Below are 20,430 nucleotides of genomic sequence, written 5' to 3'. Positions count from 1 at the left end.
ATGCACAAATTCATGCATTAATGCTTTCTGCCGAAAATTAAACTGGAAGTGCCCTCGCCACTCTGATCATCCCGGAGTGGTCCGGATATTGTGTTTAACTCGGAGCAGCTTTTCGGTGCAGACTTCAAAGAGCTTTAGCAGAAACGCATCGTGTTGCAAGATGTTTTATCATATCAGATAAAGCACTTACTTCTAACGTGCATCCGTGAGATAGGTCAGCACTTTGCGTGGCGATGGAGTGAGTGAACGTCCCCCCTCTTTGGCCAAAAAGATCCTCCCGATCATCCACTGTACTCGTTCCCCGTCGCGGTCCTCACTGTACTCCGGTTGTCTGCCCGCCCGGCTCGCTGTTTGTTTTTGCCTTCTGCCGGATACTTTTTTATCACACCGTGGATGGCTGCGCAGGTTAGATCGGTGTCCTAGATCTGGAAACGGCGGGGAAAAGAGGACTGAAATCCAGCGTCAAGGAGTATCAAAAGTATAAAATATTGACTTTGAGGAAATGCTTGTGCCCGCCCTTCTTCTCCTCTGTACTCCTCCTCTTCCTACTTTACAAGCTCGGGTTTACCCGGGATGCTCAAGGGCAGAAAGAAAGAGAGAAAAAAAGGCTTTATGGAAAATATCTCCCTCCCTCCTTCCCCTCCTCTCTCTCTCTCCCTCCTCTCTCTCTCTCTCTCTCTCTCTCTCTCTCCCTCCCTCTCTCTCTCTCTCTCTCTCTGTCTCCCTGTCTCTGTCTCTCTCTCTGTCTGTCTCTCCCTCTCTCAGTTAATGCCGAGGCTAAATCCTTTTACCATCACTTTCAATCACTATCTGAGCTTTTATCTGCTCCAGTCCTGCTGCCTGAACCGGGGCGGTGCAACTTCCCCACTCCGCTCCTGCTCCAAACTGTTCCCCACCAGGTCCGGTCTGCACCCTGCTCGGCTTAAAGGACCAGCAGGGAAAAACGGGGACCCGGTGTTACTGTACTCTCGCCCCTAATATGTCCAGATGTGTAATAGATAAATAAATAAGGTACTTTATACGCTGTTTTCATGGAGGCTGAACTTTGTCTGCATTAAAAAAATATATATTCCTCTAATACTAAACTGGGACTTGTGTGTCTTATCCTACTTCATTATATAAGTTATCTCCTGCAAAATCCCGTTAAAATTCCACAGAACATTAACTAACACAATATTTTCTTTTTTCCTGTGGTTGTTTCAGCCTGCAGCATGTGTAATCTTAATGCCCTATAGGATTATTACGCGGAATTATCAGTGGATCTGAACTGATGATTCAAATGTAGGCTATACTTCACATTTAACCCAGGCAGGCAAGGTGCTGTGCAGTGAAATGCTTTCATGCTGCAGCACAGTGGTGCTGTCCATGGTGCTGGGCCTTTCACGCTCCACACAGAGGACGCCACACAGCCTAACTCACATTAATCTACTTCACATTTTGTGATTTTCACTGGATTTCTGTTGTTGTTGTTGTTGTTGTTGTTGTTAGAGGCCCATGGAGCTCGAAAATGATGTACTTGTGGAGAAATTCAGTGGTTCCCCACCAAGGGCTGGAGACCCCATCAAAGGGTCACCAGATCAACAACATTGTAGGAAAAAAAAACATATTGTGCTACGCAAGGTTATGTTTGTTTATACATGTTCCTTCTAAGACACTGTAAAATGAAAAATATATTTTTGAAGTTTCAACCCTGTGTCTTTGTGTCAACCATTCAGAATATAAAGTCCAAAATAATGATTTTATAATTTATTTTATCGAAATTTCTGTCTTTCATTTGCCTGTAAAATGTAACGATTACCTATTTTTGATAACTCATTTTGAACTCCGAGTGGTTACATCAATTTATCCAATCAAATGGGGTGATTCGCTAACTGTTAGCTAATGGGTAGCTAGCAGAGCAAAACAGCTAGTAAGTGTTGGGATTTCAGCTTGTTTGGAAAAAGGCTGTCAGCCAGAGCTTAAGACACAATTTTTGTAAACAGAAAGTCTTTTTTCTTTCTTTATTTTTTAGAGAGAAAATAACTTAACCTCCGAAAATCTTGTTTTTGCTGACCTCTAGTGGTTCAATTTCCTATCTTGCTGCAGTGATGTACAGAAGTGTAGTCCACGATGTGACAGTATAACACAACATTACTGTTAGAGAGTATGTGGTTACCGACCTCACCCGTCAGTGCTCATGCAGGGTGTGGTCAGAGGTGAAACAGGTTTTTAAAGCTTTCAGCCAGAGAGGGCGGTACAACTCTGCTTTACAGCCTGGTGTTAAGTTACTCCTCATTCAGACTCTTGTGAGTACCCACAACTTTATAGAGGTGCAATCTTTTTACTCACGAATTTCTAGATAATTTTACCTCTTCTGACATTTAAAAATTAATTGAATCAAAGCAGAAAAATAAAGCACTCTCCGGCGGACGTGGTCACGTCCTGTAGACGAGATGTAACTGATGAGAAGGAGTCACAAGTAAACATTTTGTTATTTTAGGGGGTTGTGAGTCAAAAAGTTATTGATGGATACTAATCATAACCCCTCTCTCTATGGTAAGCTTCAGGTACAAAACAGCTGTGTTCCTTATTGAAGCTAGAACCACTAAGAACTCTTGGCATTTGTGCTTTAAAATGACTTTATCAGAATAGTTGCCAGTGAATTTTCTGTCAGTTGACTGACTGACGTAGCTCTAGGTATCTTATATGAAGTGAACAATTAATTCATACTGCCGGCGATCTGCTCCAACATCCTCAAGAACCCCAGAAGTCCCTCCGCCTAATCTTCGAAACCACTGAGGTAACGTAACACCATTGTACTGCCAGCACAGGAGCAGATGTGTATAATGAGTTCATAGAGAGCCAGGACACTGTAATTCACACTTCAGAGGTGAATGACAAACGTTTGGGCTTACATAATTCACACCTCTGGTCTGGTTGTAGGGCAGCAAAAGAAGAAAGAGGTCAAAGACAAGGGGGGTAAAGGAGAAAGAGATATACGATTCAGAGGAAATTATGAACCTCTGTATGAAACACTGGCAGTGCACCCAGGACAGGATCGATAGTTTGTCTTTGCAGGGCCTTCCCTCTCTTTTCGCATCTTTGAGATGAGTCTTAACCCTTTTTGTCCCTCTAAGGCGTTTTACAGGAAAGGACCCCCTTTTCCACACCACTGTGAGGAGGTTCAGGCTGAAAGACGAATTCCCCCCTCAGGGATCAATAGAGCATCACAAATACGGCATTCGCTGCTATAACAGGGTCTTGATATAGAATAACACAGGCTTTTAATCGACACAGCACAAGAAGAGGGGGGAAAAAATGGGCCTGCTGAATTTGTCAAGCAGCGGCTGAGTCAAAGATAAAACAAACTACATGGCATTTGTTAGAGAAAAAACTCTACCTAAAAAACGCAGCAGTGTATTTCACCTTCAGTATTAGACTTCCAAATGGTTTTCAGATTTCACTGGTTAGAATTTGGGACCTTGAGCAACAAACTCTCGTTTTTTTTGTTTTTTTTTTGTCTTCCTCTCACTTCCCCAGTGTGAGTGATTTAAAGCAGATTTAAATCATCACTGATTCAGCGATGGTCAGAGCGTCTGCCGCGCTCGAAACGTGACTTAGTATGATTAAGCTCCAAAACATTTATTTCACAAATGGATAAGGATTACATGTGTAGGCAGGGAAGCTGATTGCGTTTTGTGCAGCCTCTGTGATTTACTCTTCTGGGGCTCTTAAAATCGTGATCATATTTAGCCAACTACACAATTTTGACTGCGTCTGTATATGATTTTACACTTTACCAAATTCACCTGAATGTGCATCAGTCACCTGATAGAAATGTCAAACCTCAACATGATGAATGAGTGATGTTGTATTTTGGAATTCAATTATGTCTACCTAAATAAGAGCATCAATAACAATAGAACAGCCTGTCTTAATAGACTTGTACTCACTGCATTATGTAGCACCACAGGGCATTGCTGCATTCGTTTCCTGTAACAATGTTAGTGATCTGACCATGCTGTGTTCAAAGTGGCAGTGTAAAATTAGACATCGTGCTTTTGAAAAACCTGCTTCATTCAGATTGGGCTGCATGTGAATATTATATAATTTCTGTGATTTATTTAACAGTTAATGCAGAAACCTGCTCTGTGAATCATTCGACTCCCCGGAGTGCGCCTACCGAATCTGAAAAGTTGAGCAAAACACTGAGTGTCAGTAAGTGGCAAAAATCAGATGACAAGACTCTCTGCCGTTCTGTTTAGTTTCTTGTTTGTTTATTTATTTATTTATTATTATTTTGACACTCTCCTTCTTCCTCTATGCTCTCGCTCTCTTTCACTCTCTCTGTTTGTATTTTGGCAGAGGACTGAACTGTCAGTGTAGCCTAGCTGGCAGACCTTGATAAAAAATATACCCTTCATCGTGGCAGCCTGCAGAGTTTGGACAAGGTTCAGGAAGGCCTCATCCCTCTCTCTCTCCCGCTCTCTCTCTCTCTCCCTGTTTGGCAAAAGGATGACGCAAAAGTCAACTTGTGCGGGAGTCACGCTCCCACATAAATCAGTTTCGAACTTTGGGAAGGCCCCAAACAAGTTGTGCATGATTAGATATGATTTATCTATCCATGGTGAAGTGCTTTGACCAGATGGCCGGGCTGTAATAACACACACACACACACACACACACACACATAAGAGTACAGTATAAACTATTCTTTTTTGTACACACAGGTTTATGTCTTTAAAAACATCTAACTCCTGAGGATGTTGGCCCATGAGTAGATCAACATTGTTAAAGGGGAACTCCACGGATTTTAAACATCTGTCTACACATCTTGAGGAGCACTGCTGTATATGGGAAAAGGTTGTATAAAGCCAGGTCATCATAAAGTCAGTGTTGGTTAGTGCAGGTGAAGGAATACAAAATTGAAAACGTAAAAATCTGGGGGTGTAGAGTTAAGTTGGATTTATACTTCTAACTTCAGCAACAAAGAGAAAACTGGTAAAATGTCCAAAAGACAATCACATTTGTTGAATTTCTTCAAACCGGTAGGTCAGTCAGACCCTAGGCAGGCCAAAGTGTTTTTTGTGGATCAACAGGGTGGCAATAATAACAGCAAACACATTGCTAGAAGCAGCGTTTTGAGATCAGTGGCACCTACAAACACGGCTTTGAGCTTGAAATAGACTGTAGAGAACTGAATGGTGTGGACATAGGGAGGATTCTCCACTCTAAGGTGGCATGCTCCCACATACAACATCCCATTTCATCCAAAATGAAAGGAATGCTTTGAGAGGATAGTTGATTGTACTCCAAAAATCGGACTCAAGCTGTATGAGGCAATGGGCTTAAATAAAAAAGAGCGTGTTAATTTTGTATTGTAGGCTTCAGTTGCCAGAGATGGCTGCGCTCGACAACATATGCTGAAGGCATTGTCCTCAGACTGTTGGATTCTTTTGAGGATGCTAACTTAAATGAGGCCTTTCTCTCAGAAACGCTTCACCAGCCTCACATGTGACGGTGCATCTGTCAAGCTTGGGCACAAGAGCAGAGTGACAGTGAGACTCCAAACGCCATGGTATGGAACTGCTCCGTGCATCGGCTTGAGCTCGCAGTTGGTGTTGTGATGACAGAAAAAGGGGGCTATTAATCATTTCAAAATCCTCATGGATAAGCTGCACGCTCTATACAGCACATCCAACATAACCAGAATGGAGCTGAAAGACTCTGCCAACAGTTTTAGACACTCAGTTGTGTCAAATCGGGTCCTGGACAACAGGTGGGTAACATCCAGTTTCAGAACTGTCAAAGCTGTCCAGTGAAATTACCCTGCCCTCAGTTGCCTCACACAACAGCACGACTCGTGAAAGCTCCAGCAGCCTGTCATCCCATGCTTCTGGAAGCAATTTAGGACTCATGTATGATGCACTACAAGAACTACTTGAACTGTCTCTCGAGCTCCAAAAACAAGACTGCACAATCGTAATAGCACATAAAGCCATTTGTTGGGAGGTCAGGGTATTCAAGGCCGTGTCAGAGCGGCTGGGCCATCATAGCCAACTGAACCAGAGGGGAATCCAAGGTGTCCTCTTATGTACAGGAGAGTCTAGCGATAGAACCTTGGACCAGAGGGTGTTTTTCAGAAGCCTGGCAAAGAATCTGGAGAAACGTATACCATCACGAGGGAAAGACCAAACAGATATATACAAGTTAGTCAATGATTTAAAAGCACTTTTCTCACAATATTGGCCACAGGACATGGGGGCACTGTTTGGGGACGATGTAGCAGAGACACGCTGTCAGTAGTTTGGCGTGAGTGGCTTGTGGAATGTCATTCGGTCACACAGAGAACACCGGGACAGTGATGGGGAGTTCATCCCAGATGGACTGAAGGGCCTCTTGGCTGCAGTCAACACTGAACCCAACTCAAGTGCAGAGCGTGAGAGGGGCTTTTCCCAGATGAACTTAATCTGCATAGCCAAGAGGTCATCTCTTCTCACATCCACCATCTCCGCGCCACTCACTGACCCAGTTCAGCCACATTCCATATGTGATCATGGATTACCAAAGGACACAGAATTGCCTGAGACCTTAGGAGCAAAGCAAGAAGCAGGGAAAAGGAGGCTGAGGGCTCTGTGGATGTTTTGTAGGCAAAGACAAACATACATTTTTTTATTACTATTCTCTGTTGTGTAGTGTTGATAATTGATTAGGAGGGTGATGATGAGTGTGACGATGATCGTGATGGTGATTAATGCATCAGGCCAATGAATGGGAGAAACCAAGCCCCACATATGCTGGTAGATGCACTGTATGCTTGCAAACGGTTTAGTGCTTTTTGGTGTCTAAATATTTTTGGCAGATGACTACTGTAAGCCCCACAGCTCAGCCAGTGGGCGTTTGTGCTGTGAAATGGTGAAATGAGTTTGGCTAATGAAGATTTGCGAAGTCCCATCGTTGTTGATGTGTGCACATGCGGTTAGTTTTTTCTGCCCCCTGTTTAGGCTTTATATCTCAGTAAAAAAAACAAATAAAGCTAGAAGAAAATGATTGGCTGAGATACATGTGACTATTGCTTAGCTGTAGGTAAAAGAATGTAAACAGTTAGTGTTACCTGTACCTCTGTGACCAAAGCCCGATTTTGATGAGTTAATAAAATGTGGACTGAAAAAAGACGATATCTCTGATTGTGCTGCATTGATTTTGATCCTTTTATTTAACTGTCCACTGTTACAAGAGTACTCATTTAAGATAAATCCCTTTCTAGTTTGTTTTTTCTTCAGGGATTTGGTTTGGTAAATTAAATTTTTTTTTTTTAGCTTTAAGAGTTCATCTGATGAAATCCAAATGTGTCTGTCAATATTTGCACTAATTTCATGTATTTTTTAGAAGTTTCGATTGGTTCTGTTTTCAACATTTGATGCCATTTTTTGACCAGGAAGCCTCAGATTATAGAACACCTGTCACTATGAGCATATGTTGTTCTTTAAACAACCAGATGGGTCCTCCAGACAATGAATAGACACACGCTCACACACATGTGCGCATGCACACATACACCAATCGTGGTCTCCTAGCAACTCCTAGTTAGTGGGTCCTACCTTGGGAGTGATGCTCTTTTCACTTACATCAGGTGTTTGCCCACCAGGGAACCAGAAGTAACCTTGGAGTGACCCTGAAACACAGGCACATTTCACCTCTTTCCCACTAACCACATCGAACCCTTTTACCTAGTCAACTCAAAAAAAAAAAAATATTAACACCCCAAACTGTTTTTCCTCCTTTATATTTCCCCACCTTTCTGTCATAGTTTGTTTTTTTCCCCCTCCTATGAGGACAATATTAGAGTTTTATGCTGACCCCTCTGGTGGTTTCTTTCCTGAGGACTCTGATGTGTGGAAGTGGATGTTGTGGCTAAGGATCCAAAAGAAGTGAGCTGTAATGAGCACAAATAACACCTGAGGGCTCATCCTTCTACATCACACTTTAGTCACTCGGTAAGGACGGATGACAAGGCGCCGACTTTACGGCATCTGCGAAGGGCCCAGTTGGTGTCCCGTCCCACACTGGGCCAGCTGCAGAAAGACTAATCCGCTGTGGTGTGTGTGTGCGTGAGTGGGACTGATCATACAAAAGAGGCATTGTTTATATCCGTTTGTGTGTACATGCAGTGTTGCCAGGGGTGTGGAAGGTGAGTCCATGTGTGAGTCGCACTACGTGTGTGTGTCTGTGTGCGCAGAATGTGTAGAGTGGCCTCTTTTCTGCTTGTTGGCCGCTGCATGACTGAACCTCCTCAGTGTCTGCGTGTGATCCAGTGATCGATGCGAACCTCTGGAGGTGCCTTTCACACACACACACACACACACACACACACACACACATACACACACACACACACACACAAACACACACACAAACACATACACAAACACACACACAAACACATACACAAACACACACACTTCTCTCCGCTCTTCAAGAATTGCAAAGTGTCTGCCGCCACTGAAGGTTACGGTAACAAAGCCAACCTCTCACTCACCCTCTTACTCAATGGATCAATCAATTAGTCATTCACTTTCTCATCCCTCTTCACTCACTCATTTGCTCACTCATCTGTCACGTCACCAAGTGTAAAGTTGCACTCACCATCGCCAGCAATCTGCACTACCGGCAGATCTCATCGCCATGACTGATGCAGTCACTCAAGCACTCGCGCTGCTCACTTACTCATTCATGCGATGAATGAATGAGTGAGTGTTCATTGTTCACTGACGGACTCACTCACTGGTGACCTCACTCGCTCACTCTCACCCTCTCATGAAGCTGCACAGTAGCTTCAGGAATCAAGGTCTGGTTTAACATATGTGAATGGTTGTACTGCCGAGGAGGATGATTCCTGAAAGTGGTTTTAGCTGTTTATTGTTGTCATATTTGTGTACTCATTGTGTACTCATTTGTGTTGATGTTTTTAATGTGCGGTCTGAGGCTGCAGTCGTGTGTGAACATGGCAAGCATGCAGAGCTTTAAAAATCGGGATAATTTACTCAGTCTAGAGTTTGGGGGATTTCAGTAGATGCTATATGCTTCAAAAGCCAAAACCAGTCATGTACTTACTCACTTTCCACAGTTCTCACTCATTCAACCACTCATTTCCTCCCTTGCTGCCTCACTCTTTCACTTTCTCATTTGCTAGTTCTTGATAAGTTGCTCTTACTCACACTCTTACTCATTTACTGGCTGACTTACTTGTTCACTCACTCATTTGCAGTGTGTCTCCGTTTCAACAACCTATGTGGTCATTTAGTTTGGAAAACTTGTTGTACTGATTATGTGCGGCATATTCCATATACATATTGTTGTAGTTAGTGTATAAAAAAAGTCAGAATTTTTAACCATTTTGAACTTTTGCAAAACATGTAACAACACAAATCCATCAAGCTGCACTTTAGTGCTGTCACTGCAAATTAAACTTGGTCGTGAGAAAGATTTAATAGTTATTTTTGACTTCTGAGATCTTCCTGGAGCTTCTTTCACCACCATCCACAGTTTTTTTTTTTTTTTTCCAGCTGTGACACCAGCTCCTCAATTTCCTTTGTGCAGTCACTTGTGGGAAAAATCGTGTTCATCAAGAGCTCAAAAAGTGTTTTTTTTTTTTTTTTTTTTTTTTTTCAAAACTCCAGTACTCCATAAATGTATAACTTTGTGTTATAGAGTGATCTATTTATGTTTATTTGTTATGGACAAAAGAGAGGGCTGAGAACTTTATTTAACACTTTCAGCTTTTATTGACTCTTTTCCTTTTATGTTGGGGATTATTGATTTATTTCAACAGTCATTAATCAGCATGAAACTAAGTGGTTTTGCTCTAATAGTGGTTTCTGTTCAGCTTGAGTGTAACTCCAGTGGAAATATTAAATCTTAAAAGAGCGTGTAACCAAAGACGAACACATTATTTGCCATGTGCTACCGTAGCCACTTATAGGCCATTTCAGATTTATAACTCAGGCTTAGCAGCAAATTAGAGTCAGGTCTAGAGGAGGATAGAAGATTTACTGTCTGTTCACCAGAATGGTCTGCTAACAGTCGTTCGGCCTACTCACACCATTATATCCTTCATTAAATGAGCTGTAGAGGAGAGAATGAGATTTATCCTGGTGCTCTCGGGGCAAACAGGGCACAGCCTCTTCTTCAGACTGACGCTCTGTGTTGACATTGGGGGGATAAATCCAGCAGGATCAATACCAGCTTTTCGTCTCATTGATTTGCTCATACAACCTCGCCCTCGTCCCACCCAGAGGTTCTTCCGCCACGCTGACCCCTCTCCGTCACTCATGGACGCCGTTCATTCATCTATCTACATATAGTGCCTCTCCATTTCACCAACAGGAGACAGTGACATTGTAGAGTGAGAGCAGCTCTTAGAGGTCTCATGATGTCATGTTTTAAGACGAGGACGACGGAGGTTTTGACTTAACAGTGCTTCTTGTTCTAGTTTTACCTACGTTGTGTATGTTTTGTGTTCAGTTGAGTTCTTCAGTCCTTCACCAAAGCTTGAAACCATACAGCCAAAATGTAACCGCTCATCAAGACAGAAAATAATACAGTAATAACCACATGGCTAAGGTTAGGGAGTGATTGTTGTCATGGGTAAAAGAAAGCAATGTTGATTTTCAGTTGGGGAAGTGGAAATGAACAGTGTCCGCCATTTTGCTGATTCATTTGTCCACCACAACCTTTTTCTTCTGCGAGCTTCGTGAGTCTATAATAACATCAAACTACTCTGCTCCCAACGAATGTAAGTCAAAAATCCTACGGCCGTCAGACATCTTTGTCACTCCGAATTAAACATGTTTTGTTTTTGTGAATTTGCTGAAATAAGCGAAGCTTTTGTTTTTCTTGAGAGAACAGTGTGAACTTGAGACTTCATGACATGTTCGTCAAATCTGTTATACTGTAATGATGGTGTTTAAATTTTGCTTTAGCAAAATTCAGCCTCTCAGTAATAACGATTTCAGCCTGAGCGTTTCGTTCTGGGTTAACATTTCTTTCATAATTGAGACACTGTCACAGATGAGCATCATTGTGAGTTTTTGTGATTGAAAGCCAGTGGGCACTGAACAGGATGACGGCCACCGTAACCTTTCACTGCAGTAGTGTTTTGTTTCCATCACTCAATCAGTAGTGGGCTTTGTTTATTTCTGTCCTTCCTTGGGGGTAAATAAGACCCCGCTCTGCCAGAGAGGAGCCTGGGTAATGAGGCTTGTGTCTTAGGAAGCTCTACATCCAACAGGTCATGGGTCAACCTTTGAGATACAGGGGAAATGGATAAGAGGCTGGAGGAATCTATTTATATTATATTATATTTCTGTGTGTGTGTTTGTGTGTGTGTGTGTGTGTGTGTGTGTGTGTTGTGCCTCATCATGTCCTGTAATACTATCCGTGCACATTGTTATCAGCATGAATGCACATAAAACGAAATAACAAAACCAGTAACACAATGTGAGGAAATTAAAAGAGAGAACACAAACATGTCACAAAAACAAAACTCCAAATATGACAGAAATTAATAAACACATTAGCAAGAAGGCAGTAAAAGGATATAAGAGAATGATCTGAGTTTCTTTGTGTAATTTCTGACAGTAAAACTTTAGCTTAAGAATCGTGTGTAAACAATATATTTCTGATAGTTTTGAAACAGAAACATCCCCCAAACCTTGTCTCTGATTTCATGGTGCCTTCAAAGGAGAAGACGATTAAAGATTAAGAAGGAAAATAAGAATAAGAAAAAGCAAACATTATCCCTCTGTCAAAATAAGATGTAAACAGCTCTTCATCTGACTGCCACCTCTCTCTCCAAACAGTTTGTCGTAAGTCCTCCTTGCAAAAGAAACTTTCATGAGAAACTTTGTTGAATTTGTCAGCTTTAATTCCAAGTTTCACATTCTGCCAATTTCACTGTCACCCACCCTGTCGTCTTCTTATTGGCCTTTCCACTTCCAGAGCATTGTGACCATCTGTTGGACATACAATTACCAAAATTAAGTCTAATGATACCATATACAGTTCCACTCTGAATTTCCCATTAACACATGCACTGTATCATTAGTCAAACCAACAAAGAGGGCGTCCTATGCTGTTTGGGTTTTTGATTGACAGCCCAGCTAATCACTAATTAATCTCCTTCCTTTATTGCTTTTGGAGTGTGTACAAATGTTCCCGTTTTTACTCTGATCCTTTAATTAAATACAGGGGCTGCAACTGCAATGGCTGTAGATATGAAAAGTGAACACAGATGATTTTTACCAGCTGCGACAGCGTGCGGCCGGTGTCGTCTGCGAGTGTGTCCTCATGGCAAAGTGTGGCCGTGGAGACACCTGCTGCAGCAGGAACTACCACTGAGGCTGATGTTTATGTGTCTCTCTGTCTGCGGATGGACTGTGTCACTGCGATAGCATCACAACCGTGCAAGATGCAGTCACACAACTTTACATAATAAATATTTTTGTATTAACAGTGTGCCACATTGCCACGTTTAATGTGAAAGGTGTTTCTCACAGTGACAAGAATTACTTAATATTGCTTTTAAAACACGAATGCCAAAGTTCCATGATTAAAACCATTAAAACCACTGAGGTCCTTTTGATTTAAGGCCCATACATCAATAGGCAATGTTCAGTTCATCTTTCCATTCCATTTTAAACACAGTGTTTTGTTGGAAGTCGTCTTTGGCACTTACCACCCACTGCTGATCAGGCCCGGCCATGTCATGTTTTGTGGCCTTTTGCTTTTTCTTTCTCCTCTTTCATCAAAAGCTTGTAAAAGTCTGTGTGAACGTACATCAGCGGCAGCTCATCGGGACCCAGTGCCACCAGTGACAGTCTGTGATGAAAGCTGTTAATTACCATCAGACCCAGCACCCTACAGTAGCTGTACACTGTTGGGGGTTCAATGTATGACTTCAGTACAGACCAAAGGTTTGCAGGATTTAAAAGCATTGCTTCTCCCACTCTCTGATATCTCCCTTATTAGGCCCAGACAAAGAACATTGATTCTCATGCAATTATTTTTTTCTGCTCAACCACAACTGGATGATTTCCTTCATGCTTTTTAAGTCTGTCTGCCGGGGTCATGGCTCATCAGAGTGTGTGCTGTGTTTTCCTGCGCATGAATGAGCATGTGTGAGTGTGTGTGTGTGGGCCGTCATGTGTGCATGTTTCCTTCTTTCATACAGCGTGTTCACATCCCCACTCGAGCGTTTTCACTTTCTTGTGTTTTCAACTTTTCCTGTGCTGTTTCTGTATAAGTACAGTCTGTGCTCTTATGTCTACTTTGAGCAGTCCGAGTCTCGTGTGTGCCAGTATTGACTATTTTCCCACGCATACTGATTTGGGGTGATGGGGCAGAGGCGGTAGGTGTTAGTAGGTGTACGTCTCATGTCCACTCAGGGTGGGAATGAAGCAGGCGGTGGGTGGAGGTCTGGCCAGAGATTAGCCGTCCTCTGTCTGAGTGATCCCAGGACTGCAGCAAAGACAGGGCCGGTCTCTCCTCTGCAGCTCCCCACATACCCATTAATGTAAACAGGATCAATATGTTTGTTGTGAGACCTGCACAACTAAAAGGAGAGAGTGAAACCACAGACCCATAAGGTCGGAGACTTGCCTCATTCTCACCGTCTTTCTATAACCCATCAGATTCCCGTGTCCTTTTTCTTTTGACTGTACTTATTTTGTACACTTTGGGTGTGTAAATTATTCTGTTGAAACACCTTTGAGCGCCTGCACCTTTGGTAGCTGCTTGCTTGGCTCTCAAGCAGCAACCATTACAAATGCATTGTGAAGCAGTGTCCAGGTGCTTCCAGATGCTGGTTTGAAGACAGGCTGTACTAAAGCAAAGAGAAAAACTTTTTAAATTCTCTTTAATTTTAGATCTTTTTTTGTCTCCATATGTCCATATCCATATGTCTTATTTATTCAGCCTCTAATGTATGAAATATCACATTGTTCATAAAGATATGCTAAGTTAGACGTGCTATAGAGGTCGAAGTCCTAATGTCCCCTCTGGCATAGCATCTGTTCCACTGTCTTTCTCTAACTGTCATTCAGTGTTTCTTTCATCGGTCTTTGTGAAAAAATGAAATGTGTTCCTGGGGTTTACTTTCCATATTCCATGACGGTCTGCAGCTGCTACTCTTTTCTTTTCTCCCAGCTCCTGACTCGCATGCAGTCCTGATAACCTCTCACCCGGAAAGACTTTTCTGCATTTTAATGACATGGTTTTTGGTTGACAAGGGAGACAGCAATTCATATTTGATAAGCATTTCCTTGTTGTGTTACTTCTGTCGCTCTGTGCTCAAGTTCACAGGCTTTTTACTCAGGAAAAATCTGCGTTTGAAGGTTAGGAGCATATTTGAACCTTTAACTCTCAGCAAGGTTAGGTTAGCTATTATTCACCCAGCGTGCGAGTGTCTCTATGTGAATATTAATATTCTGCTTCCAAAGTAAAAAACACTACCAGATTTCTTCTGCTTTTTTTTCTTGCCTCCCCCAGCTTTTGAGTATAGGTATTGTTTTTAGAAGAACACATTGGTTGAGTGCAGCTATAGTTTGTTCTAAAATAGCAGCTTGCCAAATTTAATAATCCCAGACTAAAAGAATTTAATCTTTTTAAGCGTGCCTTATTTTATCATACTGTCATGGTCGCTGCTGATCAGTCCTCTCTGTTTTTTTCTCCTGTGGCTTCTGGTTTTGCTGCCTGCTTTTTTTTTTTTTTTTTTTTTTTATCATCTGGGCCATTCCTCACCTGTCCACCAGATGCCCTCGGTGTACTCCCCTGTGCTTCACACCTGTGGTTCATCCCTAATCAGCTGTGATCCGCTGCCTTTCTTCACAGCTGCTCCTCATCTCCAATTAGTGTTCCAGCTCTTTCTCCTGTTTCCTCTGACCTGCCAAAAAATCTGTGCTCTGACGTGTTACCTGCTGTCTTCCTGTTCCCTGACCACTGTCCAAGTAAACTACCTGCAATCCTACCTGCCTATTTGTGCCTGCAACTAAAGTGACAATGTGAATATCATGTAGAGCTCCTGAATGATATGGGCACTAAAGTCTGCAGAAACAGCCTCTGCTTGGCTTTACTGTACTGATGTTAGCTTTAAGCCGTAGCTAGCAGCAACATGCGCAGCGACTGTGTGGTAGGGCGCCTGTTTGTGTGGCAACTCAGTCTCTGATCTCAGAATGCAGATCTTTGTTACAGGTGCAACAAAGGCAGCAGAGTCACACATTATACACACCTACACTGTCATTAGAAGACATCTCATCAGTCAAGAAATGTGAAAGCACTAGTGTGGGTGCGGGGTGTTTAATTAAGGAGAAAACACACACAGACCTGCTAACCGATCTTTCTCAGACATTTCAATGTGACAGGTGTTAATAATAAATGTGCCTTTTCCGGCGTCCTCGTATTTTACATGCCGGCTCACTGTCATGCTTACTGTATTGTGACACCTTCAACTGAACCATTGTTAATGTTATTAATCACACTCAGCTTTCCCTGCTATGAGTGGTAAAACTGGGGAAATAAAATTCAAAGTTCAGTTTTCATCCAGTTTGCTTTTTTCATTTTTTAAATGTCAAAACAAATACAAGCAAGGATTAGTGTTGGTGTTAGAGTTATGACTGTATTTTTACTGTATTTATTTATGTACTTCATCATCACATAATCACTGGAGTTGCGAGCTGGAACCACACACACCAAGCTAGGGGGCGCTGAAGCTCAAGCAGCGAGCTCATTTTCATGTTCATGTAACCAGTTTGAGACGACTTTTGCTTTGTGACATGGTGCGTTATCATGCTGGGAGATGCTAAAATGAAATTTGAAATAAAAGGATTCAAGCAATGAATGATTGGAGTTAAGGGACCTGAAATGTGCCAAGAAAATTCATGGCAAACCATATTAGATAAGAGGAAACTTATGACCAACCAATGGGATGGTGCCAGGGAAAAAGTAAAGGGATCACCAGTGTCAGTAAGATTCATCCTCTGGGAAACATGAATGTCTGTGCCAGATTTCATGGCAGTTTATCCAGTAGTTGTAGGGGTATTTCAGTCTGGACCAAAGTGGTGGGCTTACTGACACAGTGGCATTGCCACCCATCCAGCCATGCCACCAACGTGGCTACAAATCCTCCCCAGTGTGAACAGTGTGTCCCAGCCTCCCGCCACGACCAGTGAACATTAGTCTGAGAAAGAGGAGACATATTTTCTAAAGGTTGAGCTGCTTATCCACGCTAGTTCTCGTGGCGTCTTGTGGGAATTGTGCTCTAACAATAGAAGCTCAGAGGAATCTGTTGGAACTGTGGCACGGTCCGATCTTTGTTATGTGACTTGTGGGCCCAGGAACATTTGTTCTCCTTCATCCCTCGATATGTGTGGGATGAACAGATCCTTCCCAGGAGAGTCCAAACTGTTTGCTTGCTTCAACTCTCTCCAGCTCTCTGCTTCATCCTTCTTGCCATCTTTTTCTCACTTGCCAGCCTTCTTATTTTTCTGGTATCTGGTTAATCTCTATAATCTTCTTCTATTTCTATTTTGTTTGATTTTGCTTTTTTCCCCCCTACTCTCCCGACTCTCCTTCCACCTCCTGTTATTACAGTTTTGTCTGCCTGTAATCATGTGAGTAGAGTATGTACAGAAACACACCTACACCAGCAAATTAATGAGCATGGGCACACCCACACATCATTGCAGGGCTGCTTTTATGAAGTATTGTTGAAATATGTTATTACGTGCCTGTCTCCCTGGATTGCATGCATGAAGCTGAAGAAACTGAAGCTGATATCTGTAATAATTTTTAGCCTCGCTATCAGTGTGTCTCTAAGGTTGGTAATGTTGGTCCATTTTGGTTCAGGCTAATATATCTCAGCAAATATTGGATGGATTGCCAAGAAAGTTTGTACAGAAATTCTGTTCCCCAGAGGATGAATCATATTGGCTTTTTATCTCCCAACTTTTCCTCTTGTGCTGCTTCAAGTTTGACATTTGTGGCTCAGAGTGAAACATCTTAAACTATTGGGTGGATTAGCATTAAATTTAGTACAGACATTCATGGTTCCCAGATGATGTGTCCTAATTTCTTTGATATTCCTCTTACTTTTTCTCTTGTGCCACCCGCAGGTTGACATATTTTGGTTTTGAGCGAAATATTTTGTCAACCGTTGGATGGATTGCCGTGAAATTTTCTACGGATATTCAAGATCTTTAGTCGATAAATTCGCAAACCTTTGGCGATCCCCTGATTTTTCGTGTGGCAGCATCATCAGGTCAAAACTTAAATGTACCCAGTACTTTGATTTATGACAAATACCTGCAGTTCTTCTAAAACATCATGATGTTAGCATTTAGTATTTACAGCAGCCCCCCGCACCCCCGACTGTTTTGTTGGTAAAACGATCTCTCTGGAACTTCATTTAGACCCTGGTTTCTCCAGTGGAAACACATGTGGGGTAAGTGAGTTCCTCAAACGGTTTAATTACTTTGTATTTGATTTATTTTGTTGTTAATTTACCCCTCATAATCAATACCGCTCTCTCTCAGCCTCACTATAATGTAACCCTACAAAGGATACAAAACCATTTTAACTGCAGTGAATATAAATTTGGGACAATAATGTTATTCTCAGTGAGGAAAGTCCAAAATCCAAGGGTTGCAAGTCCAAAATTTGTCCCCAGTTGGAGTTTAGGACAGAAACACACAGACACACACACACACACACACAAACACACTCCTCTCTCACTAAGCCAGTCGCTTTCTTCTGTGCACTGGGTTTCTCTCCAGAGTCACTAGATCACTGTCGGATTAGCCCCCTATTTCCCTGCAGGCAGTTGGGGTGCCCCGAGTGTGTGTGTATTTTTCATTGTGTGTTGCCTGTGTGTGTGTGTGTGTGTGTGTGCGCACAGGCATGTGTGTGAGTGAGATGGCAGAGAACATGGTGATTAACACTGGATGTGTGGTTGCTCCCGGCGCTGGCACAGTCATAGGGAAGTGCTGAGCCGTGTAAGCACCTGCTTTATTCCCCCCTAGTGAGACGACAGAATAAAGACATCAAGCACACCCCTGCACCCCACACCCATCCGGTTCTCCCCCCTTCTCCTTCACTCACTCATATAATTTGTACTTGTACACATTTGTACACACACACACATCGTAGTATGAACAGCATATAATCAAGTTGAATCTTTGCCAACCAAGAGGACTACATTGGACCTGTGTCTTTCTAAACATGACCCGCACTGTGGGCACAGCCGAGCTGGAACGGAACCGTTGTACCACCTTAAATGGACCATTACTCAGATCTGTGGTCAGCTCTGTTCCGGCTCTCTCTGCCACCGGTCCTTGGACCCGACCAGCAGACTTCACATCACAGTGCCTGAGTCTTTGGCTTGTCTTACAGAGTCTGGCAGTGTGTTTTAAGGAATGAGGGTTTGAATCAAACAAAACAGGCTGAGAGGGAAAACACAGAAATCATGAAGGGATACCTCATACCAAGTAAAAAGAAAGGTGGAGTGAGCAGAGGGGGGTGGATGGGGGAGGACAGGAGGGTGCAGCTGCATGTATTCACTGCTGATGTTAGTGCTGACTAGCAGCTTGTTTTCATTTTTCCAGGACATAGAATTTAGTAATAATTCTATTTTCAGTTCTTTTTTTTTTGTTATGTTTGTTATTTATTTCTTATATACACATGGCCATCTTAACTGAAAGGGTAACATATTGTATTGCCGTCTGTGTCCCTCTCTTGTGTTCCAACAACAAAATGTTCCTTCCCTAATAAGAAACCCTGGTGCAAGAGAAAATCAAGGCCAGGACGATTGCTTTTGAACAGAGCGACTGCAGGTCCAGGTGTGGCTTACTTAAGGTGATCAAATACAAGACTTCATGGTGAGTGTGCAACAGTGGCTTAGCCATGACAGATTACAAAGCATGACAGTCTGCAGTAGCCATTGCCACACAGATAATTAGAATTGTTTAATTATTATTAGTATTAGTATTAGTATTAGTATTAGTATTAGTATTGTTGTGTGTAGTATTGTTGTTTATTTGAGTCATTTTGTTAACAAAAACAAAGCATTTTGATTTTTGACATATACCATTCAGACACAACATTAAAACTGGTAATTGGTTATTACATTTTGGCCGACTGGTGAACATTGGTATTAATTTATTATTATTTTAAATGCTGAAATAATTGTTTGAACCACAAGACTTTCATTCACTTATAAATGATGTCTCCTTCCCGTTCAGTCAGCTTAGCATCTGCTGGACTGACTACAGAGACCTTCTTGCCCTTAGTTTTGGCCTTATTGTCTTGCAAGGCCAGTGAGGCTGTCGTAACATCTGGTGCCAGGGCTGCAAAAAAATAAGTGCATTGTGGAGGCTTGTGGCTTCACCTGCGTGCAATTTAAAACTGTAGTACTACAGAGAGAAAACATATTTGAGACGTAAGCGTGAATAAGGTTGAATTAAATCATTATGTGCGGTATAATTATAATCTATGTGCATATTAATAGATCTCTGATGTCCTATATATAGGTATCAGTTTTCTAATTCAGCAGTTTAATGCCCAAACACAACAAACATGTATAATTGCAAGTTATCTAAAAAATAATGCACATATTACAATTATAAAATTTGTTAAACCGAGTTTGCTAATTTAGATCTGTTTATGGGACAGTTTCCTTTTACTTTATGGTGTTGAAAAGGCTAAGATTAAAGTTTTACTCTCCCGGTGCACAAACTTACCTTCATATATTTGCAGGTGATAACACTGGCTATATTATATCCTCTGTCAGACTCAGTCTGTCTGTCAGTCCGTCTGTCTGTCTATATTTATACAAACAAAATTGGTGAACTGCAGGTTATATGACATGCTGAGCAATGCTGTGTGCAGAAGCGCTGACACTGACAGGGTCTAGCGGTGATACCGGGACACTGGAGGTCTCTCAAGTGTCGCAGAGAGCTATGGCCACATAATTTGATATAGCTGCAGTGGTGAGAACGAAGAAAAACACAAACAGCAACCTTTAATTATGCTGCCCCGGCCGCTTCTCATAGAGCTGAGTCTCGAGGTCAGTAAATCTCATCATTTTGTACACAAGACCTTCAGCAGTTCATTTATCAGGTTAATTCTATGAGGAACCAGGAGCCAAGTTTTTTTGATCAACCTTCTCCCGTGTGCATCCTCTCTCTTTAATCAAACGTAAGATCTTTCTTCACCTCAGATCTCTCCTCATGACACTTCTTCAAGGGTTAATTGCCAACAGCCATCACCAGACGTGTCAGTCAGTAGTCAAATGATCTCCCTTGCACAGAAACTGTGCTTAAAATTCACTCCATCTCCCCTGCCAATCACCGATGGCTGCAACAGATCAGAGTTTTGTCTGAGCTGAGCTGAACTTGGTGG

General features: G+C 42.2%; 1 protein-coding gene across 1 annotated transcript in view; it reads right to left on the bottom strand.

Annotated features, from left to right (window-relative positions):
- The window catches only part of LOC121195528 (netrin-G2), a 56,179-nt gene extending 55,748 nt beyond the window's left edge, over positions 1–431 (bottom strand). Inside the window, exon 1 of the mRNA XM_041059049.1 lies at positions 191–431. The gene's annotated coding sequence lies outside the window, so the exon portion shown is untranslated. The remainder of the gene's footprint in view (positions 1–190) is intronic.
- Between the last annotated feature and the right edge of the window lie 19,999 nt (positions 432–20,430).

Source organism: Toxotes jaculatrix, chromosome 16 (assembly GCF_017976425.1).
Source record: "Toxotes jaculatrix isolate fToxJac2 chromosome 16, fToxJac2.pri, whole genome shotgun sequence".
Taxonomy (NCBI): Eukaryota; Metazoa; Chordata; class Actinopteri; family Toxotidae; genus Toxotes; species Toxotes jaculatrix.
Note: the sequence above shows the minus strand (reverse complement) of the source record. Positions and strands in the feature narration are given on the sequence as shown.